A 20412-nucleotide genomic window follows, 5' to 3' on the forward strand; every position below is an offset into this window, starting at 1 on the left:
GTTCAATGTGTTATATTTATCTTCAGGAACTTTAAATTTCAAGTCTTCTCTGACAGCAAAACTGTTTTTACTGTCTCTGTTGAATGTTTTATATTTATCTTCAGGAACTTTACATTTCAAGTCTTCTCTGACAGCAAAACTGTTTTTACTGTTTTTGTTGAATGTGTTACATTTATCTTCAGGAACTTTAAATTTCAAGTCTTCTCTGTCAGCAAAACTGTTTTTACTGTCTTTGTTCAATGTGCTATATCTTTTTTCAGGAACTTTAAATTTCAAGTCTTCTCTGACAGCAAAACTGTTTTTACTATCTTTATTCAATGTGCTATATTTATCTTCAGGATTTTTAAATTTCAAGTCTTCTCTGACAGCAAAACTGTTTTTACTGTCTTTGTTCAATGTGTTGAGTTTATCTTCAGGAATTTTAAATTTCAAGTCTTCTCTGACAGCAAAACTGTTTTTACTATCTTTGTTCAATGTGTGGTATTTATCTTCAGGAACTTTAAATTTCAAGTCTTCTCTGACAGCAAAACGGTTTTTACTATTTTTGTTCAATGTGTTACATTTATCTTCAGGAACTTTAAATTTCAAGTCTTCTCTGAGAGCAAATCTGTTTTTACTGTCTTTGTTCAATGTGTTATATTTCTCTTCAGGAACTTTAAATTTCAAGTCTTCTCTGACAGCAAAACTGTTTTTATTATATTTGTTCAATGTGCTATATTTATCTTCAGGAACTTTAAATTTCAAGTCTTCTCTGACAGCAAAACTGTTTTTACTGTCTTTGTTCAATGTGTTATATTTTTCTTCAGGAACTTTAAATTTCAAGTCTTTTCTGACAGCAAAACTGTTTTTAATGTCTTTGTTCAATGTGTTATATCTATCTTCAGGAACTTTTGATTTCAAGTCTTCTTGTACAGCAGAACTGTTTTTACTGTCTTGGTTCAATGTGTTATATTTATCTTCAGGAACTTTGGATTACAAGTCTTCTCTGACAGCAAAACTGTTTTTACTATCTTTGTTAAATGTTCTATATTTATTTTCAGAAACTTTAAATTTCTAGTCTTCTCTGAGAGCAAAACTGTTTTTACTGTCTTTGTTCAATGTGTTATATTTATCTTCAGGAACTTTAAGTTTCAAGTCTTCTCTGACAGCAAAACTGTTTTTACTATCGTTGCCAAATGTGCTATATTTATCTTCAGGAACTTTAAATTTCAAGTCTTCTCTGACAGCAAAACTGTTTTTACTGTCTTTGTTCAATGAGTTATATTTATCTTCATGAATTTTAAATTTCAAGTCTTCTCTGACAGCAAAACTGTTTTTACTGTCTTTGTTCAATGTGTTATATTTATCTTCAGGAACATTAAATTTCAAGTCTTCTCTGACAGTAAAACTGTTTTTACTGTCTTTGTTCAATGTGTGGTATTTATCTTCAGGAACTTTAAATTTCAAGTCTTCTGTGACAGCAAAACTGTGTTTACTGTCTTTGTTGAATGTTTTATATTTATCTTCAGGAAATTTACATTTCAAGTCTTCTCTGACAGCAAAACTGTTTTTACTGTTTTTGTTGAATGTGTTACATTTATCTTCAGGAACTTTAAATTTCAAGTCTTCTCTGTCAGCAAAACTGTTTTTACTGTCTTTGTTCAATGTGCTATATCTTTTTTCAGGAACTTTAAATTTCAAGTCTTCTCTGACAGCAAAACTGTTTTTACTATCTTTATTCAATGTGCTATATTTATCTTCAGGATTTTTAAATTTCAAGTCTTCTCTGACAGCAAAACTGTTTTTACAGTCTTTGTTCAATGTGCTATATTTATCTTCAGGAACTTTAAATTTCAAGTCTTCTCTGACAGCAAAACTGTTTTTACTATCTTTGTTCAATGTGCTATATTTATCGTCAGGAACTTTAAATTTCAAGTCTTCTGTGACAGCAAAAGTGTTTTTACTGTCTTTGTTAAATGTGCTATATTTATCTTCGGGAACTTTAAATTTCAAGTCTTTCCTGACATCAAAACTGTTTTTACTATCTTTGTTCAATGTGATATATTTATCGTCAGGAACTTTAAATTTCCAGTCTTCTCTGACAGCAAAACTGTTTTTACTGTCTTTGTTCAATCTGTGGTATTTACCTTCAGGAACTTTAAAATTTAAGTCGTCTTTGACAGCAAAACTGTTTTTGCTATCTTTGTTCAATGTGTGGTATTTATCTTCGGGAACTTTAAATTTTAAGTCTTCTCTGACAGCAAAACTGTTTTTTCTATCATTGCTCAGTGTGTTACTTACATCTCCAGTATCTTTAAATTTCATATTGGATTTAACATTGCCTTTTCCTTGAGTTTTGTATGATTGGTAAAACAAAATTTTAGGACGATATTTGGTTGACAACAATACAGTTATTACTATCAGAGGTCGGTAACTGAGTTACAAGTTCTCTTTGTAGAGGATTGAACATTTGAGCTTGTTGAACTTGATTAATATTGGGTCTCTGAGTTAGTCTAGTATTCTATGTGATTATCTATACAGTTGAGATAACTTCTAACCTCTAATTAGAACTGGCAGAATAATCTGTCATAGAACTGTTCTAACCTGTCCTAGAACAGTTCTACCTAGAACAGTTCTACCTAGAACAGTTCTACCCTAGAACTGTTCTAAGTAAAACTGTCAGATTCAGTTCTAGGTAGAACTGACTAAATCAGTTCTAGGTAGAACTGTCAGGATCAGATCTAGGGCAGAACTGTCTAAAAATGTTTTAGGTAGAACTGTCCATATCAGTTCTAACCGTAGAACTGTCAGCAGAACTGACTAAATCAGTTAGGACTGTAGAACAGTTCTAAATGACGTCACTGCAGTAAGGACACTTTATAATTTAGAAGAAAAAATCCTTTCCAATAACTTTGCTATATAATAGCAGATTTTTTATATTTTTACTGATCAAACGTTGCATGTACAAATATCGAAGTGGATAGTTTGAACCCCCCTTTTTTGGGGCGATCGTTCCATTTGAATGAGAGCATATAGTTGGAACCCTCCCCCCCCCCCTTTTACTCTGGGTTGGGAACCCCCTTTTTAAAATGGCTGGATCCGCCCCTGTATGTTGGCACTATAAATTGAAGCGAACAAAATTGTTTCCAATAATGCTGTTTCTTGTATATTTCAGTCCCTCTTGACCTAAAATTATAACTAAAGTACTGTGCAGCTATTTAGATTTGCAGAAAGAAAGAGCAAATAATGTCAGTTTAGATTGATGCGGTCAAAAGATTTCTGTTTAACAGGGCCGTCCGAGGTATGAAAACTACTCGTAAACAGATATCACATTTGTGGAGTGGGAAACAAGTTATTCAGGCGCCGGGTCAGCCTTTTAAAAAAGGGGGGGTCCCAACCCAGGACAAAGGGGGGGAGGGGGGTTCCAACTATATTTCCCCATTTAAATGCATTGATCGGCCAAAAAAAGGTGGTTCAAACCCCCGGACCCCCCTTCCCCTGGATCAGCCAATGTTATTACGTTTGGTTAATGAGGTCAGATAATTTTGTTATACAAGCCGTCCTGACTCCCGGAATGACAAATGTAAAACAATTCAAATAATAATGCCCAGTGGCGGATCCAGGGGAGGGTTCCGGGGTTGGAACCCCCCTTTTTTTGGACGATCAATTCATTTGAATGGGGACATATAGTTGGAATCCCCCCTTGGTCCTGGGTTGGGACCGTCCCCCCTTTTAAAATGGCTGGATCCGCCCCTGCTCCCCCAATATACTAACGGCCTAATGTACAAAAAATGAAAGAAAAACAAATAGTTTATGTAACACAACAAAAGAAAATCACTGAATTACAGGCTCCTGACTTGGAATAGGCACATACATGCAGAATATGGCGAGGTTAAACATGTTCTCTTGCCGATTATAAATCTGAAATAAAACTTGCAAAATAGCGAAACTCTATTTAATATTAATCTCTATTTTGCCGAAGCCTTTATATTTAGTCAAAGAGTTCTTAAAACTTATAAACCAATTCTATCCGTAGAATTCAAAAATCAATTCTAGCCGTAGAATTTATAAATCAATTTTAGTCGTAGAATTTATAAATCAATTCCAGCCGTAGAGTTTATAAATCAATTCTAGTCGTAGAATTTGAAATCAATTCTAACCGTAGAACTGTTCTAGAAGTAGAACCGACCAAACATTTGGTCAGTTCTAGCAACATTTGTAGAACTGTCTTAAACTGTTCTAGGATAGAACTGTTAGGATCAGTTCTAGGTAGAACTGTCCAAATCAGTTCTAGGTTGGAACTGTTCTAGCTAGAACTGACTAAAAGGTGTCAGGCTGACAGTTCTACGTACTGTCCTAGAACAGTTCTCCTGACAGATTCTGACAGATTAAATGAGAGGTTAGAAGTGATCTCCACTGTACATATACGGTGGAGGAGCCGGTACACCATGATGGAAAAATTGGTGAGGTTGTGCTTGTTGCATCCATTGATTTGGAGCTGTTTTCGTGGTAAAATGAATAACATGTTGTTTCGGCACCATATGTACAGAAACTTGTGAGTTGAAGTTATTTTGATTTTGATTCCTGAGCGTTAGAATTTGGTTTTCTAAGTTTATTAATCCGAGATTGGTAATTTTTCATTCTAGTTCTTTAACCCTGTTATCCAGTTGTGTACAATGGCAGTTTTTAAAAGTAGTATTTGTGGTCAACACATTAGGGTTCGAGCTGAGATAGTCTACTCTATTTTGGCTGCTATCTGCTTTTGGCCTAACTGAGCAAGTTGCAAGTTCCTTATTGTGTTATTGTTATCTAAAACGGTGTTTCCTAGAGCTTCTGCCATGGCAAGCTTAGACTTTAGATCTTCTTGCTTTACGTTCTTCTGTTTCTTGCTTTTTGGTGGTGTCTGATTGCTCTTTTTGGATATGAGAGCTTGGTGTTATATTTTCAGGAGCACTTGCATTTGTGAGTTGCTGGATACTATGCATATTTAAACGCAAGTGGTCATGAGGGTTGATTCTAGAGATGTGATCAGATGTACCAGTTTCTGGTGATATTGTTGATAGGAACTGTTTTTACTATAGTATCAGTTGAGTTCAGGGAGTTAGCACTTTGTTTAGTGATTTGATTGTCTGTTTCTAGTTAACAAATTGATAGGTCTTTTAACGAGACGTTGTACATGTTGTACACTGCATGCATTGAAAACATTCTAATGTTTCGAAGCTTATTGATTTGCAAAGATCGTATGTAATGTTTTGGCATTGGAAATGAAATTTTTCGTCACATACAACACAGATGATGAAATCATAGTCGATTATGTTTCCAGAACATGAAGGACAAGTTACTAGTAGATAGTTTTGAGAAGGGGTTATTGTTGTTACTGTAGCGTCATATAAAGGGATGTTTGAGATTGGGCTGAGTGGACCATTGTCGTCTCTATTTGGCAGCTGTATTGTTGGTGAATCATGAGTTGAGATCTGATCTAATTGTATAGAATTTTGTACAAGTTTATCTGCTAAAAATGAGCTACAAGATTCTTGTATAATTGAATTCATTTTGTTCAGGAGACTTGTAGAAGGCAGAGTCTGAAATATTTCGTGCAGATCTTTTCTGTTAAAATCTCCTATGTCTCTACTATTGGCTTCTACTGAAAAAGCGGTTTTATACATATTGATTCTATAGACTTATCACCTTCCAATTTCCGTGTTATTGATTGGTTTTATACTGAGAGATTCTCCAAAACAACATTGTTTTTGTCTCTTTTAAAGTGAGAAATAGCTGTAAGTTTTGTAGAATATTCATAAAATGACAGAGTGTGCCTAAGAAACATAAAAAAAGCAACAGGAGTGAATTTCATTACCAGTGTCCCATTTTTTAATTCAGCTTGAACATTCATTTGGTCAGTAGCATCAACCAGTTTTGGACAGCTTAAGTTGTACTGAGTGTGTACTTGGTAAAAGTTGTCTTCCCTTGTTGTGTTCTATTTGGTGTGACGTTACTAGAGGGTTGTGCTAGTCCATTGCTCTTCAGTCGTGCCTTGTGTTTTGCAACGGCTAGACTGTATGTATATATCTGTATGGTGTTATCTTGTCTCTATGCGACCTTCTTCGCGAGGCCATTAATTTTTTTGCAGGGACAGTAAAACAGTCTTTACTATCTTTAGAATATTAAATGTTATTTTGTTGTTTTCCTATGTTAATGATCCTATTTAAGTTCTATATAAGGTTTTAGGTTGTAGACAGCAAACCAGTTTTTACTATCACAGGTGGCGGGTTTGGTTTGAAATTTGACTGATATGGAGAACTATGGTGCGCAAATGATATACTAATACTATGTGCAGAGGTTTTAGGTTTTAAGTTTTAGTTGTATATTAATCAGGGGTTCAAATTTACTTTAAGCAATGGAAGGTCTCGGACCTTTGACCAAAGATACTTAAAGGTCCTCCATTATTCTTAGAAAGGTCCAATTTTTATTTAAAATTCAATTTATAAAACACCCATCATATCTTTCTACATTTACTTCATTTTTGGAAAGTTTGCTATAGCTTGCTACACGGACCTGCGCTATGCGGAAAGTAAAATCAATACACACACAAGACAGCAGTTGCTACGTTATGCTTTTATCGGTTTTCTCCAAACATGCGTCAGATCCATATATGTGTGCCTCCAAACGGAGTACTATATTCCTGGTTTCAAAATTAAATCCGTGTTTAAAATATTTCATGAATGAACATTTTACGACGCTGACTACGATTTTTATAAATGTAAAATGAATACGTTAAAGCCCGAGAGTATCGAAAGTATCATGGTATATCATCTCATCTTGGCCCACAACAAACTCGGCCTTTTCCATATTCGGCATTAGAAAATCGGACTATAACAAAATTCGTAATTATACTTCTTGCTATTAAGGCCGTGTTCACATTGACTTAAATTCGGTGTTGTGTAAGTGTAACTCGCACATAAACTAAACACAATTGCGTTCCCATTGACAAAACTCAATGTTTACATGTAGTTTAAATCTTGTTTTGTCTAGTCGATAGTCAATGTAGGCCGCCTTGTGTAGGTTAAGTGTACACAAAACTAGGCATTTAGGACATTAGTTTTACCGTGTATATATTTAAGGAGGAAACTATTTTTGAATAAAATTGACATTTTTGATAATTATTAATAAAGCTCTTTATATAATTTCTTGTCTAAAATTTGCATGTTTATTCTTTGAAAAAAAAATAAAGTAACATACTTTATTAACCCCTGATCAAGACTCAACGCAGGATCATTGACGAACTCATAAGGCAGCAAACAAGTGATTTTCGGGAATATAGTAGAATATAAAACAGAAAGGCGGGTGGGAGGGAGGTGGGGGGGGGGGGGGTCTATGGATTTTTTTTTGATTTTCAGCTGCCACTATATATAATGCTAAAATTGATTTTGACTTGTCAAAAAAATTTATCATGAAAAAAATCCATAGCCCACGTCCCCCCCCCCCCCCCAAAAAAAATAGTTATTAAATAATTGCTGCCTAATTCATTTGAAAAGGTCTGCCCGACTTGACGTACACAGAAATATTCGCCACTGGTCTTTACTCAAACAACGTTTCATGCATAAATGCATTACTGAAAAAAGTGTGAGGTAAATGATATGTTTGCCTAGTATTTCAGATCCGTTTAAAAAATAAATTACACTTAAAATCATCACGATACCTTCCATAGAAGAATATATTTTTTCTATGTTCAAACTTAGAAAGAATTTCTTTCATAATATTATACATGAGTATATCACAGATTTCCGGGCTCGGCACTGCTCCTATCGCGGCTCATATTGTTTGCTTATATAGCTGTCCATTAAAATCAAAAATGTTGTTCTCTAAAATTGATCTGAGGAGATAGATTAAATCATCCGTTGGTGGGCATTTGATTTTGTAATCTGATTTATCAATCGGGCAATTAGTGTACATTGATACTACATCAAAACTACACAGCCAGCAATCTGCAATAGGCTTAATTCTTTCCAACTTGTATATTAGATCAGACCATAGATGTAATCTATGATCAGCCGTATCCTTTATATATGTGTGTTGTTTTTGTACCATAGGTACTAAAAAATAATCGATATAGCGTCCAATAGATTCTGTGACAGTACCAATCTGAGATATGATTGGCCGACATGGCGGCATTACATGTTATCAATGTTAAACCCATATTTATTGATTTTTACTAATTCCGATTCATTTAATCGGTGTATTATAGGCAATATATGCATATATCCAGGCCCATAATCAATTTGATTACCATTATTAAGGTAATTAAATGAAGGCCGGAAACTGTGATAAACTCATGTATAAAATTATGAAAGAAATTCTTTCTCAGTTTGAACATGTTGAACATAAAATATATTTTTCTATGGAAGGTATCGTGATGATATTATATTAATATAATTCTCATCTAAAGAAATAATATTTCTTGATGTTAATTATAAAAGAAATTCTTTCTCAGTTTGAACATATTGAACATAAAATATATTTTTCTATGGAAGGTATCATGATGATATTATATTAATATAATTCTCATCTAAAGAAATAATATTAATATTTTCAAAGGAACTAGATTTTCTAATGAAAATTTTTTGGAGGAGAAAACACACTTTAAACCAACAAATACCTTCTTTTATCTAGATCGTAAAAGCTGTCACAGTAGACATGTGTTTGCAGGGTTTATCAAGGGCGAAGTAATCAGATACATTATAACAACAAATAATGATGTTGATTTACAATATATTTTGTTACAGTTCAGATTGAACTTAATAAAGAGAGGATACACGGAGATTGAAATCGAAAAGTACATAACTGAGGCATTATCATGTAAAAGATCTGATTTAATAAGAAAAAAGGCCAAACAAAACACAAAGGAAATTCCTTTAGTATTGGCAACGAAATTTAATCCATGCATTCAGAAATTAAAACAATGCATTAGTAAACATTTGGACCTACTAAAACAGGATGCAGTTTGCAACGAAATATTTTCAAGCAAACTAATAATAGCTTATAAAAAGCATTAAAATATTGCAGATCTATTGACAACGACAAAATTGAAATAAATTGATATAGGTAAATCCCTCATGATGGCGGGCCTACAATGCGTAAAATCTTTCATAAATGTTATACATTTATCATTAGCATATAATACAAAAACCGCCGAAACATTAAATTAATGTCGGATTGATGTAAAGCAATTGCAAGTCTAGTAATACTAGCATCAGGTGATCAATATTTTGTGATATAATTACAATAAAATACTTATAGTATATGTATAGTACGGAGTCTTCCGAATAAGATTGTTTGCTATCGGAATTCGGATTGATGTTGGAATACGTGGATGTTAGGTGTCACTTTTATACAAATTTTGATACTATTAGTAATCTTTAATCTGACAATGAACTTTCAATCGTATATTGGTACAGTTTATAAGTTATTCGCCTCTAATCCATCTTTCATAAAATCTGGGTGACGCAGAACTTTCAATGGAATATTTATACACTTTGTAAGTTACTCACCTCTAATCTATCTTTGAATAAATCTTACTAAGAGATTTCAATTGTATATTTATATTTGTAAGTTACTCATCTCTAACCCACATTTGATTAAATGTTATGATGGAATTTCCAATGGTATATTTATACAACTAGTAAGATATTCACCTCTAATACATCTTTGAATTCTTGTTTATCAAGAGATCCACTTTTATCTGTGTCTAATATAGTAGACATGTCTAAAAGACAAAAGTTTTGAAGTCGGGCATATTCAAATAATGGGTCCTTGTCAATAAGATGTTTTTCATCTTCGTTGACATCAGTTTGTGAAATTCCTTCGCTATTCGTGTCCCAAACATATACATAAATGGCTTTAAACGAATTTCTATTTTTTTCAAATGTATCCATAACACTTTGGTGCTCCAATCAAACTTCAGAGATACAAAAATAAGTTTATTCTTTACATATAATTTGACGATGCTTTGTAAAAAGAAAATAAATCTTTATAAATGGATGCTATCGAAGTACTTTAATGAATTTACCTTCAATATTGATAGCCAAAAATGTAAAAATACTCGGGGAGCCTATAAGCAAAGAGATATTAAAAGATAAGTGAATTAAAAAATAAGGAGATGTGGTATGGTTGCCAATGACACAATTATCTACCAAACTTAAAATGAAGTAGATGTAAGCAATTAAAGGCAACCATATGGATTTCAAGAATGAGAATAACCCATATCGTATGGTCGGTTATAAAAGTCATCGATATGAAAAGTATGACACAATTCATTTGGGAAAACTACAGGCCTAATTTATAACAAAATAATTTACAAAAAAAAAAATATGACATACATGAACCAACGACAACCACTGAACTACATGCTCTTGACTTCGGACGGGACAAAAAATGTTGTTTTTGTATGCCCTCTCCTTAACCTGGGAAAGTTGTGTAACAGAACAACACATAAGAACAAACTATGAAAATCAGTTGAAAATGGCTTAACTCGTCAGATAGATACAAATAGAACTATATCTAACAAAAACAAGGAGTGGACGTGGGCGGTTGCTTATACATCCTCACAATAAATAGACACAAAGTACACATCTGAGAATAGTCCAGTTTCATTTGAAACAACATTGCTTGAGGGATTTATAATCTTAAACTATTGTTATTCAATGGAGAATTGATGAAAGGCATGATACATGTGTTATACATCATGTCAGTTCCGAAGCTGATCGCTAGTGTAAGTAAAATTCGCGGGAAATAATGATGCATAAAAGTATAAATATATATCAGGGAAAGCAACACGTCCTTTATTTTCAATTATATCCAAGTAGAGAACATGGATATTGTAAATTTCAGTTTACTTTACAGTGATAGTTCGGTACCGCTGCTGGTGTACTGTTATTCCCCGAAGGTGCATTCAGTACAAGTGTTTATGTCTTGGTATGATTTAAAAGGTACTTGTTCCTTTAAAAATCACTGCTTAAATACTATCCTGCGCAAAATAATTTAAGCATAACTGACATTTTAATTAATGGTATAATATGTAGTACAGCTTGAATTGATTAATGTTTATAATAGTATTTGTATATATTTGTTCACTCATTAACCTAGTGACTGACTCTGACAGAGTATACAGTATGACAGTACTTTGATTTTCTATTTACTTTGGTTTTTTATTTCTTTATTTCAATTGACTACTATGTGAACTCCTTTGATGGTGCGGCACTCTTTTCAAATTCTTTGCAGAGATATAGAACACTTACACTTCATTGTGATACATTTATCTGTTTGTAAGTACGTCTCAACAAGTGACAACTCTTCGACAGACCCACACAGCCTGGATCTCATGAAAACACATGTTATATTCATAATAACCCTAAAAGTCAGCACAACCATGTTAAATCAATATGCAAATTGTTGTGCAGAATTTAGAGTATTATATTTTCATTATATGATTTTTGAGATGTACATGTTTCCATAACTCATTAGTCCTTTTTAAATATTATTATCATTATTCTTATTCTGGAAATCATTCTTCATATTCAGTTCATTTATTTTCGATTGCCTATAATAAATCCATATTGAACCCTTCTTAGAGTAAGTTACGCCAAAATGAGTCTACTTACCCAATGTTGTTTGAGCTAAAGTATTATATAATTTTGTTTTCCAAAAGAGTCAAATGAGTTTACCTGTACATGTATCTGAAGGATAAATGTTTGTTTAAATGATACTTATCATTTAGCTTAAAAATCAAATTTATCATATAACGAAAGCTGAAAAGATCTTTATAATTTAAGTATAAGTATTTCATGATTTTAGTAAAGCTATTGTTTTAGCTGAAATTTACCAAATTCTGAACGAAAGAAAATGTATTGGGTGTTACTTTCACGGGATGTTTACTCTGATTACAGCAATAAGACATGGTTCGTATGTGTGCCAAATATCTTTCGTGTAAAGTTAATTGGTGCGAAGAAAATAGCATTTTAAAACACAAATTTAGTGATAGTTCTGCCTTATTTAAACACGCCTTTTATCGTGCCGTAAATCGTGTCGTAGCTTACACTATCAGGTCGCTAACCTCATTCCTTTTTTTGCTTGTTGTTTGGTCGATTTGTGTGTTTTGAATAGTCCAGTTAGTTGTATTGTTTTAGGAATTTTTGTTTTGTTGTATTTTATATTAATTTTAATTGCTTTTTTTGAATCGATATTTTTGTTATAATTATAATATACAAATCAAATCCGTCGGTTACGTTTCAGACCCGGAATATGGCACAAATTCACAGTCCTGTTAAACTATGCCCATCAAGCCTAAAACGAATGAGGAACGAAATACAATGGGATAAGTGTGTTATATGTCACGGTTCTTCTACTGAAGGTGTAATACCACCAAATCATGGTACGTCACATCCGGTTGTACAAAACATATTCCTATGAATCTGACAGTTGTAGGTAATTAATCCGACATTTTATTGCAGTAAAATATTTCTGTGTCATAAACTTGAGGTTACATGATTACTAAACCTTGTACACAGATTAAATTAGGGAAGACATTTGATTGGTTAACTTCCAGTGGTAGTTATTTTCTTAAATGCAATGCAATGTTATGTGAAATATTTTCTATAGTACTGAACAGGATAAAACTTTACTCATGCCAAGTATTAAATTTTCTTTATTTGAAACAAAGATAAATTCTGCACATTTTTTTGAAAAGTGCAAAATTTAACAAAGACTAATAGGGGGAAATCAATGGTGGTATAACACCTGAATTGCATATTAAAATGCGAGGAATTAGCACACAAAAAGCTTTATCGAGGCTATGAGCACGGAAAGATTATGTATATTTTAGTATATTGCATTATGCTTCAGACCTAGACAATATTCGTACTGATGATTACAAAATATTGTACCACCATTCTTGCTATAAATCTTACACTAACAGGCACAACTGCAGTTATTTTAAAGCTGAATTAAATTCTTGTTCGTCTGTACAAGTGTTTCACGTCATATATATAGAAGGTCGTCAAATTCCTGACTGGAAAAAGTTTCTGTCAGTAAGTGAGAACCAGCAGGCGTCTATGGAACGCCACAGCTGTCTTATGTGGAACTCTTATATTACTTTAAGTTGTTTTATTATTACTTAATGATATTCTATCTTTACTTAATATGGTTTTGACATTACGTAAAGATGTTTTTTTTAATATAACTCAATATGGATTAGTCATTACTTAATGATATTTCGATATTACACTATATGGTTTCGTATTGACTTGATATAGTTTTGTCATTACTCAATATGGTTTTGTCATTACTCGATGTGGTTTCCCCATTATTCAATATGGTTGTGTCATTAGTCAATGTGGTTTTAGCATTACTTGATGTGTATATGACTTAACGTAATGTAGTAGTTTCATTACATGATGTGGTTTTGTTATTTCGTAATGATGATTTGTCTATTATGGTTTTAACATTGCGTAATGATGTTTCAAATTTTGACGATTTTACACTTCTTGATGTCTTTGTTTTATTATTTGATGTGGTCTTGTCATTCTTTGATGTGTTCCTGTCATTCTTTGATGTGGTTATCCCATTACTTGATGAGGTAAAACCAAGTGACCAATTCGGAAAAACCTGTTCTATTTTTAGATAGTGCGCCTTGAACTCGTGTGGATATCCATCTAATTAGTGTTCAAATTAAAGTTCGGGTTACTGTTTGAGTTAAACTTTAAGTTAGTTTTCGAATTCAAGTCATGCTTAGAATTAAAGTTCTAGTTAGCATTGAGTTTCGAATTTAACCTCGAGTTGAGTCACATTTAAAGGCAGAGTTCTAGTTACAACTTTGAATTTGAGTCACTTCTTGAGGTAGAGTTTGAGTAAGATTCGAATTTAAGTCTCATTTAGATTAATTAAGATTTCGAGTTGAAATTCGAGCTATTTTATGTCTTTTTGAGTTCGTAATTAAATTTCCTATCGCGGAACAAGGGCTTTTGCTCGGGCTACCGAAAAGATGTCTCCGAGATATGCTTACTAAATAAACAATGTTGCAGTATACAAAACGCAACATAGGAGTTGAAATAAAGTTAGATGTGGTGACATTGCCAATGAGACAACTATCCACCAGAGTTTAAATACAGTGGATGTAAGAAATCATATAAATAGGCAACCGTACAGCCTTCAACACTCCGTATAGTCAGCTACAAAAAGCCACCATGCACTATGAGAAAAAAAAATCAAACGAAAAAACTAACGGTCTGTTTTACAAAAAAAACGAATATGACACATATGTATACAACGACAACAATTGAACTTCATGCTCCTGACTTGGGGTAGGTACATATATAAAGTGCTCTTGGCGGAGTCTAACATGTATGTTGGCATGACACGGGTTATGTTCTTCTCATATATGTTATGATGGTATGATACTAAACCCCTTACGGGAAGGATTGGGCCTGATGTTCATATGATGAAATCATAATCTTTCAGTCAGTTTAATTGAAGTCTGGAGCTGGCATGTCAGTTAACTGCTAGTAGTCTGTTGTTATTTATGTATTATTGTCATTTTGTTTATTTTCTTTGGTTACATCTTCTTACATCAGACTCGGACTTCTCTTGAACTGAATTTTAATGTGCGTATTGTTATGCTTTTACTTTCCTACACTGGTTAGAGGTATGGGGGGAGGGTTGAGATCTCACAAACATGTTTAACCCCGCCGCATTTTTTGCGCCTGTCCCAAGTCAGGAGCCTCTGGCCTTTGTTAGTCTTGTATTATTTAAATTTTAGTTTCTTGTGTACAATTTGGAAATTAGTATGGCGTTCATTATCACTGAACTAGTATATATTTGTTTAGGGGCCAGCTGAAGGACGCCTCCGGGTGCGGGAATTTCTCGCTACATTGAAGACCTGTTGGTGACCTTCTGCTGTTGTGTTTTTTTTTATTTTGGTCGGGTTGTTGTCTCTTTGACACATTCCCCATTTCCATTCTCAATTTTACATGATGTATGTGAGCGAACATCGGACTGTAACAGAAGTGTCACAGCACAACACGAGAAAAAAATGTAAACTAGACAAAGTGATGCCCCCGCAATCAACTCATTTAACGGCTTATACCCAAAAAAGGACAAAGTTTAATTTTTCCCCCAAAAGATGAAAAATAATAAAAAGAAAAAACCCTGTCCACATGCACACCTTCAATACATGTACAAACAGCTAGCAGAGTGATAAATTCCTAGCATTCAAACGGTAGGAGGAGTTATCTGGAAACGCCCTACTTATGCAAGTAAAATTCCCAAAAATGAAAAAGTTCAACTTTCTCCCAAAACAGCACATATTAATAGAAAATAAACACTGACCACATGCAGCACACCTTCAATATGTGTACAAACAGACAGTAAAGAGAACTTCCTAGGATTCAAACTGTTGGAGGAGTTATGCGGAATAACTATATACCCATAATGGGACGGAAAGACGGACGGACGGACATGTGCTGAGGTTAAACACTATGCCTCCAACTTTCAGTTGCAGTAAAGTTGCGGTGGCTTAAAAAACAGTTTCAATTGGCTGACTCAATAGATCGGTATGACTGGGTAATTTAAATCCATTGGGGTGGTCTCGGGTTCCCCAGAAAGGTAAGGAGATTCTGCTCAACGTGTGGCACCCGTCGTTTTATTCGCGAAATTACAAACCGAGTGATTTGGTTTTATTTGAAAGTTCACATTCGAGTAAAAGATAAAGGTATATGGTTGCGACAACTGGAACATGTTCGTCGTCACATGTGAAACAGATATTCCAAAAAGTTTAGTTTTCAATTAGTTTGAGGTAGATCAGAGAATTCAATTGATTAAAATTAAGATTGATATTCGTATATATGTTCAATTGATTATTAACGCTAAAAAAAATCGGAGAATTCTTATTTTATAGTATTGGTGCTTTGTCGCATAGTCCGAGCCCCCACCCCCTCCTCCGATTTTCCAGTGACTTAAGTGTGAGTTGATTTGAAGTGATTCATTTGTAAACAATAAAGTATTAGTCTGTTGGGACCTTTTAAAGCTTACTATGGATATGGGTTTTGCTCATTGTTGAAAACCATACAGTTTTGTTTTAGTTAACTAAAACCGATTTAAACTGTTTTGACATGATAAATTTATTACCTCCATGAAGTGTTTAAAACTTGTATAGGAGTTTTACCTCAATATCAATATCTACAGAAAAACATTTTTTTTTTGACCGATGAATGTACAGCCGATCATCATTACGCTTTAACACTGAAAGCAGCAAAATCAGGCGAGACACAGAGTTTCGTGGACTATTTTACAAATTTATTATAATACAACTTGTATTTGAGAACTTTGGATCAAATAACAGGACCAAGTGGTTTGGGGATATCCCAATTATGTCCGAAATACTGTAACATTTTTAGGATTTTATTTTTTTATTGTCTGCCGTTCCCCTTTTTCATACCAAATAACTCTGAGCAACCACTTTAATTTGAACTTTAACTTTGGCGATACCCATCCAGAGCATATTAAACAAACGACATATTGAAATCTGTTAAAAAATTAAAAACTAGATTTTTTTTTCACAACGTGCATGTTGCCCTTTTGTAGTTGACTATACGGAGTGTTGAAGGCTGTACGTTTGCCTATATATATGATTTCTTACATCCAATGCATTTAAACTCTAGTGGATAGTTGTCTCATTGGCAATCACACCACATCTAACTTTATTTCAACTCCTATGTTTCATTTTTTATACTGCAACATTGTTTATTTAGTACGCATATCCCGGATACCTCTTTTCAGAAAAAATTTAATACGAACTCAAAAAGATATAAAATAGCTCGAATTTCAACTCGAAATCTTAATTAATCTAAATGAGACTTGAATTCGAATCTTATTCAAACTCTACCTCAAGAAGTGACTCAAATTCTTAGTTGTAACTCTCTGCCTTTAAATGTGACTTAAACTCGAATTCCAACTCGAAACTCAATGCTAACTTGAACTTTAATTCTAAGCATGTCTTGAATTCGAAAACTAACTCAAAGTTTAACTCAAACAGTAACCCAAACTTTATTTTGAATACTAATTAGATGGATCACACGCATTCAAGGCACATACAACATGGAAATCTATCTAAAAATAGAACAGGTTTTTCCGAATTGGTCACGTGGTTTAACCTCATCAAGTAATGGGATAACCATATCAAAGAATGACAGGACCACATCAATGAATGACAGGAACACATCAAATAATAAAACAAAGACATCAAGAAGTGTAAAATCGTCATAATTTGAAACATCATTACGCAATGTTAAAACCATACAAAGAATAGACAAATCATCATTACGAAATAACAAAACCACATCATGTAATGAAACTACAACATTACGTTCAGTCACATACACATCAAGTAATGTTAAAACCACATTGACTAATGACACAACCATATTGAATAATGGGGAAACCACATCGAGTAATGACAAAACCATATTGAGTAATGACAAAACTATATCAAGTCAATACGACACCATATAGTGTAATATCAAAATATCACTAAGTAATGACTAATCCATATTGAGTTATATTTAAACATCATTACGTAGTGTCAAAACCATATAAAGTAAAGATAAAATATCATTAAGTAATAATAAAACAACATAAAATAATATCAGAGTTCCACATAAGACAGCTGTGGCGTTCCATAGGCCTTAATCATATTTCTTGACGAATCGATTGTTCAGCATCATGGTAGATTAACAGTTACTATGATACATGCTGAAGTTATTTAACTAGCTAGCACATCCAAGGACCCTAAATCTGCTCAGAAGGAGTATTCAGATTTCAAGTATTATTTTGTACGCCCAATGAAGTAGATACTCGCACGATTCACATGCTATTCATGTAGACAAAGAGTTCGGTGTGAAAATAATTAAGGATAGGATATTATAAAGTCACAAGATACAGATGTTCTGATCTTATAAGTGCATTACTTCCCCTCCAGCATACGCATGAGCTATTGTTTCAAACAGGCACTATAACTTGCACACAAGATTTGCGCAGTTATATACCTGTCCACGAAATATGTTAAAGTCTCGGGTTTGCCATCTGTAACATTCTACCAGCCACACATGCTATAACATGATGCAATACAACGCCATCCCTGTTAAGAATCGGTAAGCGCACTATTTTGTAGTCTTAAAGTACAACCCAGATGATTCACCGATTTGTCAAAACCTTTCTAATTGTGACATCGATGAATCTATAGATTCAGCTCGAGATCTTGTTGTTATGTTGAATGATCTCAAGTCAAAACTCAAAATAGATCATAGTGACCTAAACAAATTAAGCGTAAAATTGGCTACAATTTAAATTTCTCCCTTGTCAAACTTCCTCCTTGTGAATCTACTTTTAAACAATATGTAATAAGAGCTTCACTTCAGACTCAAATTTGATGTCGTCCCATATAGTAAAACTACCCTAACATTCTCCTCTTCAGTTCTGATGGGAAAAGAAGAATAGACTTGTTCCTGTCTATCTCGAAGGTCAGATGTCATATGAATTTCTGCAAGATTAGTCTGTACGGTAAGGGAAAATTCTTTGTTTTTAAAGGGTTGCATTTGCTTCGAACTAAATATATAGATGTATGCCCATGTCAGGCAAATGACATATGTCAAAATGTAAATACTCGTCTGGTTGCGGTTAGAAACATGGATAAGGACGAAGATGACGATGTATAAGTTTTCATTTTCTGTTTGTACCTTATTAATCATTGTTAGCAATCAAACGAAAACTAAGCAGTCAAGAATATTTTCTAAACAATTAATAAAACATTTACTCAATTTTCTAATCGTGCGAAATATAGTAATATTCTATCTAGTGGGGAAAGAAAGATATGTAAAAAAAAAAATCTGCCATATGGTCTCTGACCTTGACGTGGTTGGTAGGCTTAAACTACAGGAGACCAAAGAACCCAGTAGGTAATACAAACTTCGATCATAATTTTTAATTTGCATTGATTTTGATCTTTTTTTCTCGTGTTTTTGCCATGCTGTTGTCAGCTTCTCTTATATAAATAAGTTGTTAATGTCCCTTTGGTTTCTCACGCATTTTTTGTTTGCAATTGTTTGTAAAATATATCGCTGCTGTTCATAACCCTCTCCTTTATTATATTTTTCGAATACGTGTAAACATTATAGTCAATTGTTTCTCATTTAGTCATCTGTATATGTAGGATAGGGTGTTTTACCTGTTTCTAATAGACGTTTTGTTTACATAACTTTTACCCCCCTTTTTCTCCGTTTGCAGTAATTTTTACTTCTGTAAAGTAAAGCTATACACAGAGCTTTATATTCAACCAAGTTCGACGTTAATGTTACACAAATTTCAAAACAAATCAGTTATATATACTCTTTCACACCAAATAACAGAAATTTGATATTTACCTAGAAATTGACGAACACCTTACTATCAAAAGACATGAAAAATACATTTTGTTTTCAAAAATTTATTAACAATAAGGTCTAAAAAACATCTTTAGATCTTAATACTTGTAATGAATTGAATACAAACATTTCAAATATAGAAATTGAAATAGGTCAAGGTCACTTGCAATTTTAATTTCAAATTTGCAGCCTATATACAAAAAGGTCAATATAAGGTCATTTGTGACGATAACAATATGAAATAAGTTTTAAATGTAGGAACATTTTGCTCCAAACGCATATATGTAGGAGAAACAAGCTAGCAAAACCTGACTGCGCATTTTTCTGGAATTATTGATATGACTTTTGACCCTGATTTACAAATAAACGTGACCACGGCAGATAACGACGACAACGGCATTTCGATGAGACTTAGAACAGTTGTTTACATATTCGGCGGGATTTAACGTTTTATCAGGCGTTAAGGAAGAGTGTCAATAAGAAAACTCTGAAAAATATGTTTAACCCTGACATATTCTTTATGTGCCTCACTTAGTTGCTGTTATATCAATTTGTGTTTCGTGAATTGTTTTGTTAGAAAGTAAGCCGTCAGTTTTCTCAATTGAAATGTTTCATATTTTTCATGTCGGTGCATACTGTAGCCGACTATGCGGTATGGATTTTTCTAATTGATGAAGGCCGTACTATTGACTACACGTGCTCATATCCACTGCAGTTCAACTCTGGTGTATAATGTTTAATAGAATATCATACCACACATTATCAATTTTATATCATGTGGGTCTATCATTATAGTTTTACAGTTATGGTCTTAAATTCCAACCGCTAACCTTCTGAGTTTCTTTGAATTCCCGACGGCAGAAATTTGGTCAACACTAGGTGCAAATGGAAGGTTCTTATCTTCAGTTTCTTTTACCAGAAGAAATAGAAATTGAAAATGTCTAAAAACTACCTCAGTTGGTATCTT

Source organism: Mytilus galloprovincialis, chromosome 8, assembly GCF_965363235.1.
Source record: "Mytilus galloprovincialis chromosome 8, xbMytGall1.hap1.1, whole genome shotgun sequence".
NCBI classification, from domain to species: Eukaryota; Metazoa; Mollusca; class Bivalvia; order Mytilida; family Mytilidae; genus Mytilus; species Mytilus galloprovincialis.